This window comes from Seriola dumerili, unplaced genomic scaffold, assembly GCF_002260705.1.
Source record: "Seriola dumerili isolate Sdu_G_001 unplaced genomic scaffold, Sdu_1.0 BDQW01000435.1, whole genome shotgun sequence".
Classification (NCBI taxonomy): Eukaryota; Metazoa; Chordata; class Actinopteri; order Carangiformes; family Carangidae; genus Seriola; species Seriola dumerili.
Window position 1 is genome coordinate 568,902 of NW_019174690.1, and position 11,861 is coordinate 580,762.

At 45.0% G+C, this 11,861-nt stretch overlaps 1 protein-coding gene across 1 annotated transcript in view; it reads left to right on the forward strand.

The window, feature by feature from the left end:
* Positions 1 to 11,861, forward strand: part of LOC111234095 (neural-cadherin-like) — a 134,926-nt gene that overhangs the window by 3,335 nt on the left and 119,730 nt on the right. The window lies entirely within an intron of this gene.

Here is an 11,861-nt window from a genome sequence, read left to right on the forward strand (position 1 = left end):
CAGTTGCAGGTGAAAAACTGTTGCAAAGAGAAACTGCAGATAAACCAAAGGAGAATCAGTAGAAGTGATTTTATTGTGGTTTTTGTCTTTGAGAGTTTTGTTTAAAAAAATGTGCAGGGCCTGCACCAGATTTAACAAATGGAGGGGTCAAAGGTCACCTTTGATGTCAGAGTAATGGTCTTCCAATGTCGTTTTTTTAGCTCTTTTTGCTGAATTTTCCTTCAATGATTGAGAGAGGTGGTCATTCACTGAGGTGTGTGTGTGTGTGTGTGTGTGTGTGTGTGTGTGTGTGTGTGTGTGTGTGTGTGTGTTGGCTCCTTTCCAGCAGAGTTTGAATCGACCTCAACCGTCAGCTGCTACTTTCCACTCTTTCATTCATTCCTTACAACACTCCTCACATCACAGCCAAGGCAGTGTGTGTGTGTGTGTGTGTGTGTGTGTGTGTGTGTGTGTGTGTGTGTGTGTGTGTGTGTGTGTGTGTGTGTGTGACAGAGAGAGAGAGAGGCAGGGATTGCTGGCAACACACCGAGCAGGTCGTTAAAGGACAAACAGAATTGACAGTGTTTAGTGTATGAGGTGAACAGAGTAAACACACCTCAGTCACTTTCAAAATGCCGTTAATACACACACACACACACACACACACACACACACACACACACACACACACACACAGGCCTGGCTGCAGCTGATAATTTTCTGTTCTGTTATTTTTCTTTTTAGCAGAAAAAAAGGCTTTTGACAAAAGTTGAGTTTGTTTTGCTGCTTCACTCTCAACAGGTCACTCACCAGACGACAACAGACTGTTTGTCAGAGCAGATGGTTAAAAAACAGTTTATACGAGAATTCATGGTCAAGTTGTTTTTCTTTAGACTGAAGTTTTATTCCATATTTTCTTCTTCCGTGTTTTATTTGAAGTGTTGATCCATCAGAAGATATAAAAACTATCTCAGTGTAGTTTTACATCTCCTCTCTCAGGCTTCTCTCTGGAGCTCTAGTAACAACAGGTCGGTGAGCCAATCAGAAGAGAGGAGGCTCTGAGCCTCTCTTCTGATTGGCTGACTGTTTTCTGACTGATCCAATAAAAATAAAGCAGATTTCAGGTAAAAACACTCAGAGAAACCAAATCCTGTAAAGGTTTGGATGGTGGGTCCAGGTGGGCGGGGCTTGGTGACTGCTTCGTTGTGACATCACAAAGTTCCAGAAGTCCTGACGGCTGGTTTTAAGGCTCAGTTTCTGAATACAGGCTGTGTGCATTTCTCTGTGGACTGAGGCTTTGATACTTTCACAGTATTAATATAGAACCTAGACCTGATCTATAATCACACTACACATGGACAGAGACCTTTACACTGGAGGAGCTTTAAGTTTTCACTGAAGAAGCTCGTTTGGAGCTGACAGACTAAATTCAGGGTAAATAAAACACCCCAGACCAGTCAACTCCTTCCACAGCAAACTGGGAGAAACTAGTTCATGAAACAGGAAAGAGACAGAAATATTGATCCCCCTCCTGGTTTGTTGGAGCGACATCAGACCGAACCAGAAACACAGAACCAATGTTAAAGTCCACATACTTCTGGACATTTAGTGTAAATACATGTTTTGACAGTGAGTGAATTCTTGCTGCAATAACTTTAGAAAACTGTAGAAAAGCACATTTTCTTTCTGCTGTAATCAGTTATTACCTGTTATTGATTATTTCTAATACTCGAACAACCTGCCAACACAACAACAACGACACATCAACCAAACTGAAGTGTGTAGGTGTCAGTGTGCTGCAGCTGATCTGTTTGACAGGATGAAACGACGTCCAGATGCCAATGTGATCACAACCCCCCCCCCAAAGTAAATGTTTAACCAAGAGCCTAAACTCCCCACATCTGGACGGCAGTGGTGGCGGCGGCAGCTCGGCGTTCTGGTCAGATCTGGCTAATCAGTCCGTCCAATCTGCATCTCCGCTGTTTATTTGTAGAAATTAGTGATGTTTGCTCACCTGGAGCTCTCCCAGCGCCGAGCCGCCTCCCACAGGAAGCTGTGTTTGTGCTGAAGCAGACTGCAGAGCTCTGGTTTGTGGCTGTGGAGGGAGAGTGTGTGTGTGTGTGTGTGTGTGTGTGTGTGTGTGTGTGTGTGTGTGTGTGTGTGTGTGAGTCGGTCGACACGGCGCTGAGCATGCTGTAAACTGGCCGGTTGATTGAGGCGGCCTGTCTTTCGTCTGCGGTTGTGATTTTGATCTGTGGGAACGAGGTCATGGCGGCTGATGGAGGCAGAGCGCCGGCCTCTGATTGGTCAGCTCTGTCTAAACTTTAGACTGTCTGAGTTTCATCACTTCATCCTCTGGTCCCGCTCACTCTTCCTAACTCTCTGGTTTCCATCACCTTCCTCCACAAGCTTCATCCACCTCTTCTCTGATTAGTGTTCACACTCTTCTTCTTTCTTCTTCTCTCTGCTGCTGTAGCCGTCACCGTGGAGGTTGTAGTCACAGTGTTGTTGATTGGAGTTTTCTGAGTGATCCAATAAAAATAAAGCAGATTTCAGGTAAAAACACTCAGACAAACCAAATCATTCAAGGTTTGGATGGTGGGTCCAGGTGGGCGGGGCTTGGTGACTGCTTTGTTGTGACATCACAAAGTTCCAGAAGTCCTGACGGCTGGTTTTAAGGCTCAGTTTCTGAATACAGGCTGTGTGCATTTCTCTGTGGACTGAGGCTTTGATACTTTCACAGTATTAATACAGAACCTGGACCTGATCTATAATCACACTACACATGGACAGACCTTTACACTGGAGGAGCTTTAACATTTTGCATATTTAATTAAAAATGGAGTCTTCCATCTGGTTATTTTGTCTGCAAATGGTTTAATTGAATTTTCAGCAACTTTCTGATCACAATATAGAAAATTTTATCCATATTACCAATAACCAAAGACAGGAAGCACACACTCAGACACACCTCACCTCCTGTATATTATAAATGCTGCACACACGACCCTCACAGCACACACACACACACACACACACACACACACACACACACACACACACACACACAGAGACACAGGCTCTCTCTCTCTGTGTGTGGCAGCTCGTCCATCATTGCGGATGGCAGCAACTCTACTGAGTCTGTTTTATCCTTGACATTCAATAAATGTACATAAAACACACACACACACACACACACACTCTACTTTGCCCTCTTGTTTATGTGTGGAGGCCACGACCTCGGGCAGTTTTCCTCTTGTGTTTGTGAAACTAGTTTCCTCTTCTTATATAAACTGTGTGTGTGTGCGTGTGTGTTTGTGTGTTGGTCAATTGATTATTGATTTGAACTAAAAATGACGAGCAGCTTGAAAACAGCTCTGCACAACAGTTGGAAACAAAAACAGAAGAAGAAGAAATGAAAGTCATTTAAACTTGCGTGAAAACAAAACAGCGACGCAGGTTGTCGATCAGTGATGTCATCAGTGTGTGGATGAGGAGAAAAATCACAATTAAACAAGAATACTAACATCCTGTTCACCCTCTGAGGTCAGCGGATGTTTCCGTTGACGTCATCACAGCGTAGAAATCTGTCGACTCTCATCTTTCCTTTATATATTCTCACTAAGTCACACGTGACTCACCGGAGTAGGTCTCACTGATATTTACTGTCATGTTGCACTGTTTTTAATGAACCTACAGACTGTGGTGAACACGTCTCACGCACCACAACAAATCGTAAAGGTTTTCTTTTCACAAGAAACGAGGCAGTGACAGTGATCTCTTTGCTCCGTGACAAAAAGCAGCTGAGCTTGTTCTGAAAATCATGATATGAAACACTTGGGTCTTATATTATATGTAAGAACCTTTTAAAGGTGAATTTAAGAAATAATGTAGCTCAGTGTAATTCACAGTGTAGTGTTTGAAGGAGCTGCATCTGCTTCTTCTCAGCTTTAATCTGTTGTGTTTTCGTGGTGTTTTCCTGTGTTTGGATGGGACACGTTCTCTGTCCTCCTTCACAGGTCAGCAGCGTCATTATTTGGAAATCACCGGGGCTGGATCCTGATCTGGATCTGGTTCTGGATCTGGATCTGGTTCTGGATCTGGATCTGGTTCTGGATCTGGTTCCAGTTGGTTGATAAAGTCCTCCGGACTCGTTAAGCTCCGAGGTTCATGAACGTCTCATCTAATCTGTCACGTGTCATGTGCTGTGTGCGGCGTTCAGGTGAGCAGACTCCTCCGCTGGATGATGGATCCAGTCAACTGTCCCTGGTGGTGGATTATATTAGCTGTGGCTAATGATGCTAATTCCATATGTGACTTTGCCCACGAGCCAAAATGAGTCTTGGGTCCAGGCTGTCGTCTGGTAAATGTGCTTTTTGGAAGCCTGTGTGTGTGTGTGTGTGTGTGTGTGTGTGTGAGAGTGTGTGTGTGTGTGTGTGTGTGTGTGAGAGTGTGTGTGTGTGTGTGTGTGTGTGTGAGAGTGTGTGTGTGTGTGTGTGTGTGTGTGAGAGTGTGTGTGTGTGTGTGTGTGTGTGTGAGAGTGTGTGTGTGTGTGTGTGTGTGTGTGAGAGTGTGTGTGTGTGAGTGAGTGAGTGATCTTTAAGACCAGGGCATTTCTCTCCATGAACAGCCAGTAAATATTTTAAGATCGTAACATTTCAAACCTGATTCCACACAAAGCTGATGAACCAGATGAAACAAATAAAACATGAACACAACTTCAGAAACGGCCTGTGACTCAGAGCACGCAGCTTTTATTCTTTACTGTCTCATTAACTGTAATAAATGTGTTTATTTGCATATTTAAATGAGAAAATTGTTCCTGTTGGCTGCAATTAATGCAGCTGCCTGCTCACCGACGGGCCTGTTCCCTCATTAGACTGCAGCCTCACTGTTAACTATTATTAATTGTTTCAGTCAAAGTGTGTGTGTGTGTGTTTGTGTGTTTGTGTTTGTGTGTGTGTGTGTGTGTGTGTGTGTGTGTGTGTGTGTGTGTGTGGATACAAACAACACGAACACACACACAGATACACAACGTTACACAAACACTGTCCTGGTGTGTCAGGCTTTCCTTCAGATTTTTTTGTGCTTGGCAGCCCCGAGGTTGGACACACACACACACACACACACACACACACAAACACACACGCACACACACACGCACACAGTGTTTCCTCCTGTTTATTCTATTGTCTTTATTTCTGGATTTAGCCCGAGGCTTGAAGCAACCTGCCACCACACCATGTTTGTGTGTGTGTGTGTGTGTGTGTGTGTGTGTGTGTGTGTGTGTGTGTGTGTGTGGGTGTGTGTGTGTGTGTGTGTGTGTGTGTGTGTGTGTGTAACACCAAACACTACAGGACTGTGTGTCCTCGAGGCTGCTGAGCTTCACAGCGATTGTGTATTTGTCAGTGTCACCTACATTGATCACAGCAGTGTCGATGTGAATGTTTATTTGTTGGTATTTCACTGCTCGCTCGCTCTCTCTCTCTCTCTGTCAGTGTGTGTGTGTGTGTGTGTGTGTGTGTAAAACGCTGCAGGACATATTGTTGTGACCACACACTGAAGTTTCCCCAGAATGACCTTTTTTAAAAGGCAACAAAGCAGCGACTCTCTCATAAATAAATTTCCATATTCATCACATTTAGTGTTAACAGCTTTGATTCTCTATGTTTCAGGCTACTTCATGCTAACGCTAGCTTATCTGAAATACTTATGGGATATTAAAGGGACTCTCTAACATTTAAAGGAGCTATTTGTAAGATTTTGCTATCGCTACATAGCTAACGTTAGCATTAGCAGCTGTTTACTTACCAGTCTAGAAAAAACATTGTGAGTTCAGCATTAAAATTAATTCCTTTTGTTTTGCTTCTATTTCTATCACTTCTTTTCTTCTGCTGAAGTTAGCGTGCTAACTAGCTAGCCCCCTCCTGGTTGGCCTGTCTCGTCACTTTCTGATACCGAGTCACTGTAGCGTCCAGTCTGTAGCTGCTCAGAGGACGTATTATCACCTCTTGTATTGTAAACACAACAATGGCTAAAGCTCTTGGCAAGACTTCGTAAATAAACAGCTGCTAATGCTAACGTTAGCTGTGTAGCAATAGCAAAACTTAGAAATAGCTCCTTTAACTGCTGGTTGGTGTCAGTTTCATCTGCGTGTCTGATACAGAGATAGGTCTGGGACATTGTTAGCTTAGCTTAGCACAAAGACTGGACATAAGGGGGAACTGTTAGCATAGTAACACAATATTCTAGTATTTTGAAACCACTACATGCTCAGGATAAGAAGCTAACATGCTAATCTTTAACAGCACTATAGCTAACTAACATTTGAGGTGTGTATATTCTGTTTGTAGTGAACTTTAGCGCCTGTAGGGGGCGCGAGCTGGACCTCAGACTGTTACTTCCCTCTCTGTCTGTCCTCAGCGTCCCTCTACCTTCCCACTCACTCTGTCCCTCTTTGTCTCTGTCTCTCCCTGTTGTCCTAATAGCTTATTGACAGCCAATCAGCTGTAGCCTCAGGCAGAGCCACTCACCAATCACCAAGTAGGACAAGGTCATCCCATCCAGACAGCAGCGATCAACACACATCAACAACACGCAACACATGACATGCTACATGACAACAGCACCGAGCTATTTCTGGTGTTTTAATCAGGCCGTTTTTAAAAAGTCGTTTGTGCAAAATTATCAACAGAAATGTCTTAAAACAACATTATAATGATTCTGTTTCAAAAGCAGGTCCAACTTTCACATTAAGATTCAGTCACTGAAACAACCGTCATGTGACACAGATGTTTCAGAGACTTGACTCCTTAAATCAAATTGAGCTTGTTGTTTAAGCTAACCTGGGTCTGTCTGAAGTACAAAAACACACCTAACATCACCTCCAAGGCTCAGTTTGGCGTTAAAAGGGGAGATCCATCCACCTGTCCTCCACCCGTCCATCCCTCCCTCCATCCCTCCAACCATTTTTAGACCATTTCATCCAGGGTCAGGTTGGTGTATTAGTCTCGTGGATCAATCTCAGAACGACAGAAAATAATCTGTAAAAGTTCATCATTTCCTGTTTGTTCAAAACCACAAAAAAAAGAAGAAAAAAACAAAACCTGCCAGATCAAATGAAGATTAGCATGTAGCATTAGCATTATAGATGAAATTAGTAGAAGTTATGGTGGAGGCAGTGAAGTGGAAAGTCAGGGATCGAACCTGTGAGCCAGAGACGGAGGAGTAAAAAGGAGGTGAGAAGATAAACAGTGAGATGCTGCAGCGCGTATTAAACAACCTGGAAACACCTGATCCACACACACACACACACACACACACACACACACACACACACACACACAGAGCCAAGTATCAGATCTCAAGGAGCCTTCATCTGGGTTAATTAATGAAAGTCTGGAGCAGACATCAGAGAACACACACACACACACATACACACACAGAAACACACACACACACACACACACACACACACACACACACACACACAGAAACACACAGTCCAAGCTTGATCTCCACTTTGCTCTACTCAGGATATCACAGGAGACTGTGTTATGTGTGTGTGTGTGTGTGTGTGTGTGTGTGTGTGTGTGTGTGTGTGCGTGTGAGCGTGTGTGTGTGTGTGTGTGTGTGTGTGTGGGTGTGGGTGTGTGTGAGCATACTGATGACCACACACACTTTTTCCACCTCTCTCTCTATTTTCCAGCTCTTTTCATCCTGCAGCTCCTTTTCTTTCCTCTAACCTCTCGACCTCTGACCCTGGTCACATGACCTCAACCAGGTCATTGCACTGTAGTGGGGGGTGGTGGTGGGGGGGGTGGGGTGACGTCGGTGACGTCGGAGATGCAGAGGTATTCAGCCAATCAAATATATGACAATGCACATTCCTGGTAGATGAAATGACAAAGTGAATGGAGAGATTCGACTGTTTACCTGCCTGCACCTGAACGTCACCTGAACGTCACCTGTTCTTCATCTTCCTGATGAAACAGACTCAGTGGACAGTTTCAGTGACATGTTCATGAGTCTTGGTGAAAGCTGCAGGAGTCGGCGTCAACATGAATACTCAGAAAGCAGCATGTGTTCACTTCCTGAAACCTGGAGGTGATAGTTCAGGTGTGACGCTCTTATCTGAAGTCAGTGTGTTACAGAGTTTCAGCCACTTATATAAATAAAGGCCCACAGAAAAAAAGCTAATATCAGTTGAAGTGTTGCTTTATTTTGAAATATTTTCACCTTTTTACCTGCCGTCAAACAGACCTTTACTCTGTAACTACAATTTTTCAACCGTTGAACTTTTGTGTTCCTACGCACAAGCTCTTTCTGACTCAAACAGCTGACCTGCGGAGTGATACAGTTGTTCGAACACACACAAACTAGTTCCAAAGTAAAGGGCTGTTGGACGGCAAGATTAAGTGGTGAAAATTTTTCAAAATAAAGTGAAAGCTTCAACTGTTTTTGGGATTTTTTTTGGCTTAGATATGTTTGTTTTTTTGCAGCTCATCACTGATCTGTGTATGTACTGTCCCTTTAAGGGGCTCGTCACTTGTTCCTCTGATACAAACGTATTAATTTATATTATTATTATTTATATTATTCATAACTTTGAATTCCTCCGTATGGACAGACAGAGTTGTGTTGGAATTTAAAATATATAAAATAAGAAATTAAAATGAGGCTGTTTGTATAAACTGCTCCTGACTCCGTCTCTAAGTGTCCGGTGAAGTCGTTGGATGGACGGCGTGTGATGACAGGAACATGGAGGTCGCTCAGAGTCTCCTCAGTGACGTCCTCTCCGTGTGAATTTGTTCCGTGTTGTTTCTGCTGTCAGAAGTGAGAAAGTTTTATCCTCAGAAGAAGAGTTGGCGTCGGGCCGTTTGAGGAAGTGAAGCTTTAAGGCTCAGCGGTCACGACAGCTCTCGTTTGAGACGGAGCGCCGGCGTGTGAACATGAAGGTTACGTAACACAGACGTCTTTTCTATGCGCTTCAGTCGAGCTGCTCGTCTCACTGTCCCGCACCGACACACTCTGATAATACAAACTGACTCCCTCCTCCCTCCCTCCTCCCTCCCTGCACACACACACACACACACACACACACACATCTAATCAGCTGTAAACAGACACAAACAAAAGTTCACAATCAAACAAGTAAACAACGACCTCAGCCGTGTGTTTGTTAACATGTATGTGTGAGATGTTTTCTCTCACATATGTTTTCTGCATGTTAACCCCCCGCCCCCAACACACACACACACACACACACACACACCCTCGGGGCTGTTGCACATCACTGTGTCTCTTCATGTGTGTGTTGACGTGTCCTCGCTAATTGTCTCCCATCACACTCTGCTGCTGTTCTCTTCCAGCTGAGGGGGGATGAACAGAGCGATGGATGAACAGATGAAGTCATGGATGGAGCTGCTTGTGTGGCTGTGGACTCGGGGGGGGGCAGAGGGGGCGGGGGGCAGACTGACTTAAACTGGACAGACACTGTTCAGATCGAGGCTGATTTTAACCCTGAGTTGATCCCAAATAATTTGAGAATGGGGCTGAAGTTCTGACAGATCAGCTGCTGTTTGTTCTGCAGTGTGTGTGTGTGTGTGTGTGTGTGTGTGTGTGTGTGTGTGTGTGTGTGTGTGTGTGTGTGTGTGTGTGTGTGTGTGTGTGTGTGTGTGTGTGTGTGTGTGAGAGTGTGTGTGAGTGTGTGTGACTGATTAACTGCCTGAACGATCAGCGATCTGTTGAATGATCAGCTGTCTGCAGTTAAATACACGCAGCTGATCTTTCTGTAAACTGTCGTGAGTTTGTTTTAACGTTGTTAGAATTCTAATATTTTACATGTTGTGGCTGAAACTGTGGCGTGGTGCGGCGGCGGTTCTGTTTAACCTCTTGCATCCATCATACATCTGGCCGAGGGTCCTGTGGGGTTCTGTGGCGCTGCACTGATGCAGTTGACGTGTTTCCATTTTACCGTTTTTAAGTTCATTATTTGAAACTGTGCGTTCTGCAGGTTGATGGAAACTCTACTGACAGGCGACCAAATGAAACGCACCTTTCCTCAAGGTTTTAAAAGTGATGGAAACTTTGGTGATGATGTAAATATACAACATATAGAGCAGAGGTTTGGCAGTTTTTAGACTCTGTGACAGATTGTAAGTTCACTGTGTTGAGGTGAGCTGCTGCCTGGGGGAGGGGGGCGGGGAGGGGGGGGGGCGTCTTGATTTGATTCCTTCGTGTCGAGCGTCAGGAGGCGACGTGAAGAGAAAAGTGATGACGTCTGATCAATAAAGACTCTGTCTCTGCAGTTGTAGATGTTTAAAGTTTAAAGATGGAGGATGAGCGGGAGAAAGTGAGTTTCATTAAGTGAGTGTGAGAGCGGCGGCGTGTCACTTACATCCGGCAGCAGTTCCTGACCTTCACTGATCCCCGCGGCGTGGAGAATCACGTTTCGAAACTTCACATCTCCAGAGAGTCCGCCTGTCCGTCAATCTGCACCGCCACACTCCTCCGTTCCCCCTCCTCCCCCCGCCCCTCCTTCCCGCCCGCGGGGCTTTGATTCCTCTCGCCCCTCGCGGTCGACCCCGGGGGACGTCTCGCTCTGAAAGCGAGGGATGGTGGGATAAACCTTCGCTCCGAGTCAAGGTCGCTGTAGCGATTAGAGAAGTACAGTCTCCGCTCTGCGGCTTATCTGCTCTGAGTTTGTCTCTTCGGGGGGATCAGGACCAGGAGTCAGGAGGGAGACGGTGATCCCTGTCCTCCAAAATCCCCCCCCCAACCCCCCCTCCTCCCCACCGCCATCTCCCTGGGCAACAGAGACTTCAGGCTTTTCTTGTAGAAAACTCAGAGACAAGAGAAAAGTCCTGTGACAGTTTAAACTGCAGCTCAACGTGTGAACGACTGAAACCTGCAGAAAGCAACAGGAGGGTCCTGACCTTCAATAATCAATCAATTAAACATATAGATTATTAACTCATTCCATATTCTCTCCCTCAGAGGTCGAGCAGAAGAAATGTCACAACATGCATTTATCTGCAGGACCTTTATACTGAAGAAAAATACAAATGCAACAATGTTGTGCAGTTTTATTTTGAAAATTTTAGTAAATTTTTTAGAAAGTTTGACAATTTTCTGTTTTTTAATTTTTTTTGGGGGGGGGGTCTGTGGTCTGTCTGCCGCAGCACGACACGTCTCTCTGAACAGACATGATCAGGTTGTTAATTGCTGGATTCTCTTCTTCAGTGGCTGTTTGAAGTTGTTGGATCTTGACAGGAAGTGGATGACGCAGATCCAGATCATCCAGAACGCGCTCGGTGTGTGACGCTCTCTGAAACGACTCCCGCTGAATCGTTTCTGTGAGATTGTTTCATTTGTGGCCAATGAGACTCACCTGTGCAGGAATCAACATGTGGCTGCACCTCACCTGTCAGGTGGCGGGAGAAACACTCACTAACACATTTAGACACAGAGGAAGATTCGGTCATGTCTTTACCGCAGGTCAGAGCGGCGTGTTTCCTCGGGGCCGACGACAGCTGCAGCAGCTCTTTCATTCCACCACATTATTATTCAGTGGATCTTCATGTGAAGCTCCGGGCGAAATGATTCTTGATGATCTTAGTCGCTCCCTGACCTTTTCTCCTGCTCTGCCCGCAGGAAGAAAACATTTTCCAAACAAGAACCAGAGAAGAAGAAATATTAAAAAGTGTCGAGACCTTTTACTGCGGCGCAGAAACGCTCGGCTTTAATCTGAGGGTGACACCTGAGCTGGAGAACAAACAGCAGCAGAGCAGCTTTAAGAAGAAGAAGGACTTTCATTATGGCTTCATCTACACACACACACACACACACACACACACACACACACACCCTGCTGATGTGCA